The sequence below is a fragment of the Arachis ipaensis genome, chromosome B10 (genome assembly GCF_000816755.2).
Source record: "Arachis ipaensis cultivar K30076 chromosome B10, Araip1.1, whole genome shotgun sequence".
In the NCBI taxonomy this organism is placed as follows: Eukaryota; Viridiplantae; Streptophyta; class Magnoliopsida; order Fabales; family Fabaceae; genus Arachis; species Arachis ipaensis.
The window spans coordinates 71,171,830-71,178,048 of record NC_029794.2 but is presented as its reverse complement, the minus strand read 5'-3'; the positions used below and the strand labels follow the sequence as shown (position 1 = coordinate 71,178,048).

General features: G+C 36.7%; 1 long non-coding RNA gene across 1 annotated transcript; it reads right to left on the bottom strand.

Annotated features, from left to right (window-relative positions):
• Positions 2,579–3,994, bottom strand: LOC110267593. The gene is made up of 3 exons (XR_002355387.1): positions 3,895–3,994; positions 3,189–3,373; positions 2,579–2,724 (listed from the first exon to the last, which is right to left on the bottom strand). It is a non-coding gene; the product is annotated as an uncharacterized LOC110267593 (long non-coding RNA).

Genomic DNA, 6,219 nt, shown 5'->3' with positions numbered 1-6,219 from the left:
TGCATTGTTATATTATGCTTTCATTTATATATAAAAAAAACCAAAAAAAAAAATACTTATGAATAGGGGACAAAATTACCCCAATGCTAAGTTCAATAAAAGATCAATGCATATGTGGTGGAATTAAAAATTGATACATGAGTATGTGATGCAAAAGTGGAATTTTTGGGTAGCTAGGCATGATTTTAGAATTACATAGAGTGTGTGTATGTTAGGTGGGAGCTTAGGTTAGTCAAAGATTCATATTATAGCTCACTTGGCCATACATATATCATCACCCTTACCTTAGCCCCATTACAACCTTGAAAAGACCTCATGATGTTTGCATTTGTACACTAAGTATTTGTTGATTGGTTAGATGAAGAACAAAGTTTAGAAAGCATGACTAGAGAAGAGTAGAGTGGATTAACCCTAGACACTTGAGCAATTAGAGTGCATATACACTTCCAGTGAGGGTTCAATGCTTGATTCTATGTTCTCGGCTTTCATGAGCTATCTTCTTACAAGTTTACCTGTCTTTTTCTGTGTGATTTGAATTAGTGGAATCTGAGTTATGTTTGTCTTGGAGAATTTGTTTACTTTTAACTAAGTAGATAGAAACATCTTAGCATATAGTTGCATTCGCATAGATAGGTTGCATCTCATGAGTCTTACTTTCCCCCATTCATTCCTTTTGTCTCCTTGAGCTTAGCGTGAGGACATGCTAATGTTTAAGTGTGGGAAGATTGATAAACCACTATTTTATGGTTTATCTTGTGCTAATTTGAGTGGTTTCTATTAATTCTTTGCACACTTATTCATGTAATTTGCATGGTTTTACACATCCTTCCCAATTTTGTTCTATAATTGAAAACTTGCTTCCTAAGCCTTTAAATTGTCTATTTTAATTTCCCTTTATACCATTCAATGCTGTGATCCGTGCGTTAAGTGTTTTCAGGCTGTATAAGGCAGGAATGGCTTAAAGGATGGAGAGAAAGCTTGCAAAAATAGAAGGAACACAAGAAATAAAGGAGATGACCAGTGAGGATCGACGCGCACGCATGGCTCGCGCATGGGCGTGATTTGGAGATTTTCACAGTGACGCGTGCGCGTACCTGACGCGTACGCGTGACAAGCGAGATTGCACAGCGACTCGTGCGCGTAACTGATGCGTACGGGTGACATGCGAAGAGGACCATCGACGCGTACGCGTGACTGACGCGTACGCGTGACATGCGCCACGTGCAGAAAGTGCAGAAGACACTGGGGGCAATTTTGGGCTAAGTTTTGACCCAGTTTTTGGCCCAAAAACACAGTCTAGAGCTAGGGGACAAGCAGAGACTCAACACACATTAACTTTCACACAGTTTTTAGTTTAGTTTTGAATCTTAGAGAGAAAAATACTACTTCCTCTAGGGTTCTTCACATTCATAGTTTTAGAGTTTTATGCTTTTGATTTGGATATTGAGAAGAGTTACTACCTCCGTTGAAGTTTTCGTCATTCTAGTTTGTTTTCTTATTTCCTTACTCTTTCAATCACCCATTTACCCTGTTCAGATTTACATATGGATATCTTTGATTTTTGAGTTTATTAATGCAAGAATTATTTTTACATTTAATTTCATTATTGGTTTGAATATCATCTTTCCTTAATTTATTACTCAAAAATTAGCTTTTATTAATTTAATTTTAGTTACCATGTCTCTTCTCTTTTCCCTTTACATGTCTGTGACATTGGCATCCATGTCAATGGAGTAGGCTCTTAACTTGACCTTGGAGTTGATTAATAGGAGACCCTTGTGTTGGAGTACTCAAGTGTTAATTTGCAATTGGAAGTTGTTGGCTAACTCTCTAGTCACTAACGCTAATCCTTCCATCACTACAACAAATAAGGGTTTTCACAACGGTCAAAAACCATTGTCATAGATCAAAAAACCGTTCCTAAAACTTTAGGCAACGCTTTGGCAACGGTTTTTGACCTGTGGTATATGCGGCCTTTACCAATGCTCAAAGGCAACGGTTTTATACCTAAGGCAATGACAACCAAAAAACCGTTGCCATAGTTACTAGCATAGACAACGGTTTGGACAACAATTTTTAAAGAACGGTTTAGAACCGTTACTGGATAGGCAACGGTTTAAAACCGTTCTCTTTGATGACGTAACGGTTTAAAACCGTAACTGGATAGACAACGGTTTTAAATTGTTGTAATTTTGTTGTTCATAAAGATAACGGTTTAAAAGCGTTGCCTTTGGTTGTGTTTTTGCAACGGTTTTTAATACCATTGTCATTTTGTAGCTGTCTTTGACAACGGTTTTAATACCATTGCCTTTTGTGACTTTTGACAACAGTTTTTTATAACTATATTATTCTTTATTTACAATAGTTTTCTCATGTTGCATTGAAATTAGTTCCAACTATTTTTTTTAAATTTATTGTCAATAAACAAGGTTAAACTATTTGAATCAAATTACTAAAGAAAACTAATTGAAGACTTATCATAGAAAAATAAACATTTATATACTTAGTGAACCAAAAATTTCCGGATACAATATAGTTGTATCAGTGTTGGTTACAAGTAATTCCGGATATTTTCTACTTATCCCAGGAAAATAAGCTTAAAAAACGCCAACCCTAGAAAGGAATTCAATCTTCCTCTAAAGAGTTTTATCAATGCTGGCAGCGAAAAATAATTCTCCCAATAGTTTCTTTATCCAAGCCCATATTTTCAAAAAACAGAACCACCTGCAGACAACAAGGAACACAAGCTTTTTAACTGGGGAAAAAATGAAGCATTTTGAATCAGTAAAATACAAAATAAAGAACAATGGCATGCATATAACACGTATCACTAGCATAATGGATACAAGCACATAGGTACTTAACAAATTCAATTCTTAATAAGGCATCAAAAGGATCAAGCAACCATAGTGTAGTTATTTTCAAGCATGATTGTTATAACCAGTAAGAAAAGCAATATTTGCATTGCTAATAAATAAGCTTCTTAATACATCAAATCAAAAGTTTGTAATTTATAAAAGATATTAAATCCAAGAACTTCTTTGCACTAAAAGCACCACATAAGGTCACAAGACCCACCTGCCCCTCCTGTCCCCTCCTTTGACACTACCAGAAGGTAAACCAACAGCAGCAATAGATATAATAGCAAATTTTAGACTTCAGATTCAAGCATACTTATTCAAACATACCTAAAAGAAACTAGTCTCATCATGGACCCCTTTGTCAACATCAGCAGTTGCTTTGCTTAGTATAGTCTCTCACACAAAGCAGAAAACTTAGACCACCAGCCCCACCTTGCGGTAGCCAGTTAAACATGAAATCTTATCCACTAAATTAAATTGATAGCACATGAACTCTTATTTCTTCCATGTAACTGCAAAGAGATGATTAAACAAGACTAAATATGAATGGAAAAGGTTTAGAACTAAACAAATTGCAACTGAAGCTCAGCTTGTATTGCCCCTAAATACATAATGAAAATAGAACAGTCTCATAATAAAAAAAATAACATTCTTCAATAGTGTAGTGTTGTCAGCTCAAGATAGAGCCAAATTATGACCAGTCTAAGTGTAAATCGATGACTATACACACTGATAAAAGAAGAATGTTTCCAAGTACCCACATGAACTATAAATTCTATAGTCACAGGTTGTTTCTATTGAAATGATTAGATTATGTGCACAACAAACAAACAAAAAAGTGTCAAAAGAAAAAAGGAAAAAAAATACAATGGTGCTAACTTGTTTAAGGTAAATCAATCATGGATGAAGACAGAGTCTATCACATTTCAAATAAGCAGCTTTACAGGTAAGCTACCAAGGTTGAAATGCTGGTCAACAAAGAGGAATTAAATAGAAATTGAAATGATCAAGAGAAGGTTAAAAGGAGACACACCCAGTAAAATGCTGTCAATTCCACCATGCTGGGACTGTCTGTCTTCAAGGATTATCAACTATTGTAGCTGTAATTCGTAATTGTCTTATCTATTCTTACTTTCCATTCTGCTTCTAGAATGCTCTTCTCCACCAAATTTCAAATCCTCTTTGAATATTTGGGCAATCTTCTCCAGAATTCTAAGATTTTTACTTGAGTCATTCAGGCCATCAAAATCAAATGCAGCAATTTTACTTGAGTCATTCAGGTCATTGAGAGAATCAACTTAGAATTCCCAGCCACTTTACATGCTAACAAAATAAACCAACCAACAATTAAGAAACAACCATTAACATTAACATTATTCTCCATAAAATAATTTAGCTTAATTTCAAACCAAATTGAATTAAAAACAAAACTTCTATGCTTAACTTTTTACATAGAGAGAACATGTTCAGCTAAATAACTCTTTGATTTATAGCAGAAAATAACCTTAATCCAAACACATACCGTAACCGAACCTCAGCGGACGAGGTGGGGGACGGCGTAGTGGACGCAAGCGGAGAGGAGAGCACGGAACAGCAGCAGATGACAGAGTAGGAACTGATGACAAAGCAGAACTATTTTCTCCTAACATTGCTCAGAACAAAATCTCATTAAAGAAAAAAATTCAATCAACAAAGTAACTAATGGCAGAATAAGCCAACATCATCATAGTAACAATCAACAATCAACAAAATTCATAATAAGCAAAACCAATTCATAAACCAAAGAAAATGAAATCATGTGGTTCTTCCCAAAAGATTTTACCATAATAGAAGAATAGTCTTTATAGTTTATACCTCAAAGCAATCAAGACAATTGTGGTGCATTGCTCTTTTCAAACAGCAATGACCATCTTCCAATCATTTAGAGTAGCAGCACCCTAAAACATATAATAATTAATTTACAAGGATCAGCAATCATCAAACAAACAGGTTCTCAATAATCAACATATTTTATCACCATTTGGTTCCACTCATTGTAAAATTATTTATAAACCATAAAAAATACTACTTTTAGTTAAGAAATCAATTTTAGGTACTTAGTTTAGAAATCTAAACTCAATCTATTTATCATTCATCAAGCCTCAATCTCATAAATTACTCATTATAATTTGATTCAACCACCAACAACATTATTAAGTAAAAAAAAAAAAAAACAGAACTTCCGACAAGCATTCATCCCCAAACAACCTTGCAAGATGCACACAAGAGCTAAACAAATTTCAATTCACACGCACGTAATCATCATCATACCAGTCACATTCACAGCCATAACCTAAACTCAATAAACTAATTGAAACACTAGAACATCATCTCAAAAACTAATCCAAATTATACATCCTCAAACCAAGCTTATTTCTACCAATTAATCACACAAGAAATTTATAAATTATTTGAAGATACTCACTAAACTTCAATTTTATTCATAAATTAAAACGGTTAATTTTAAAATAAATCCCCTACCTCTGAGTGTCGAAATTAGAAGAAATTTGAGACGGGTTGTGGCGGCAATGGCTGAACCAGCATAAACAGCAACATAAACAGGGGCCGAGCACGGACAGTGGCTCCAATAGTGGCATTCTCTGGCGTCAATGGCGGTGTTCCCCGGCGACCAGCGGTGCGGCGGCAAAACCTCCCTCTCCTCTACGAGTTTCTCCTCCCTCTTCACGTTCTATTCATCCCATCAACAGTAGCAACTTCTAATCATTGGCGATGAGACAGCCTCGTTCTCCTCCTTCTCCGTCAGAGCATCCTTCGCGCGTCACTCCTCTGGTTCTCTCTCTCTCGGACGCGTCTTCTTCAGCAGCAGCGACAACCCCGAGCAAAAACGGTGACGGCTTCGCAGCTTCCTTCTCCTTCTTCTGTTCGCGCATCCTTCCTCTTTCTCTGCCACAGCGTCAACGGCGACTGCGACGGTTAGGGTTCGACAGTGACGGCGGTGGCGTCTTCGATGGCGAGCTCGACAGGGAATAGGCGCCACAGATCTGGCGGCGTCCTCTCCACCATCGCGTTTCTTGCAGTGGCAGCTCTCTCCCTCGCACGGTTCAGATTGACGGTGACATGACGGCGGCGACGCGTGTGATGGGCTCTACGGCAGTGAGGCGCGACGCCGGCGCGCTCTTCTCCCTCTCCTTCCCTTCTTCTTCCTCGCGGGGTATAGCTTTCTATCTTCTCTCTGCGTTTCTCTTTTCTCAGTAGGGTGGAGTTCTAAGGTTAGGTTTTTCAATTTAGGAACTAAATATTTGTTATATATTTATAACAAAAATATATAATATTTATTATAAATGTATTTTAATTTTGT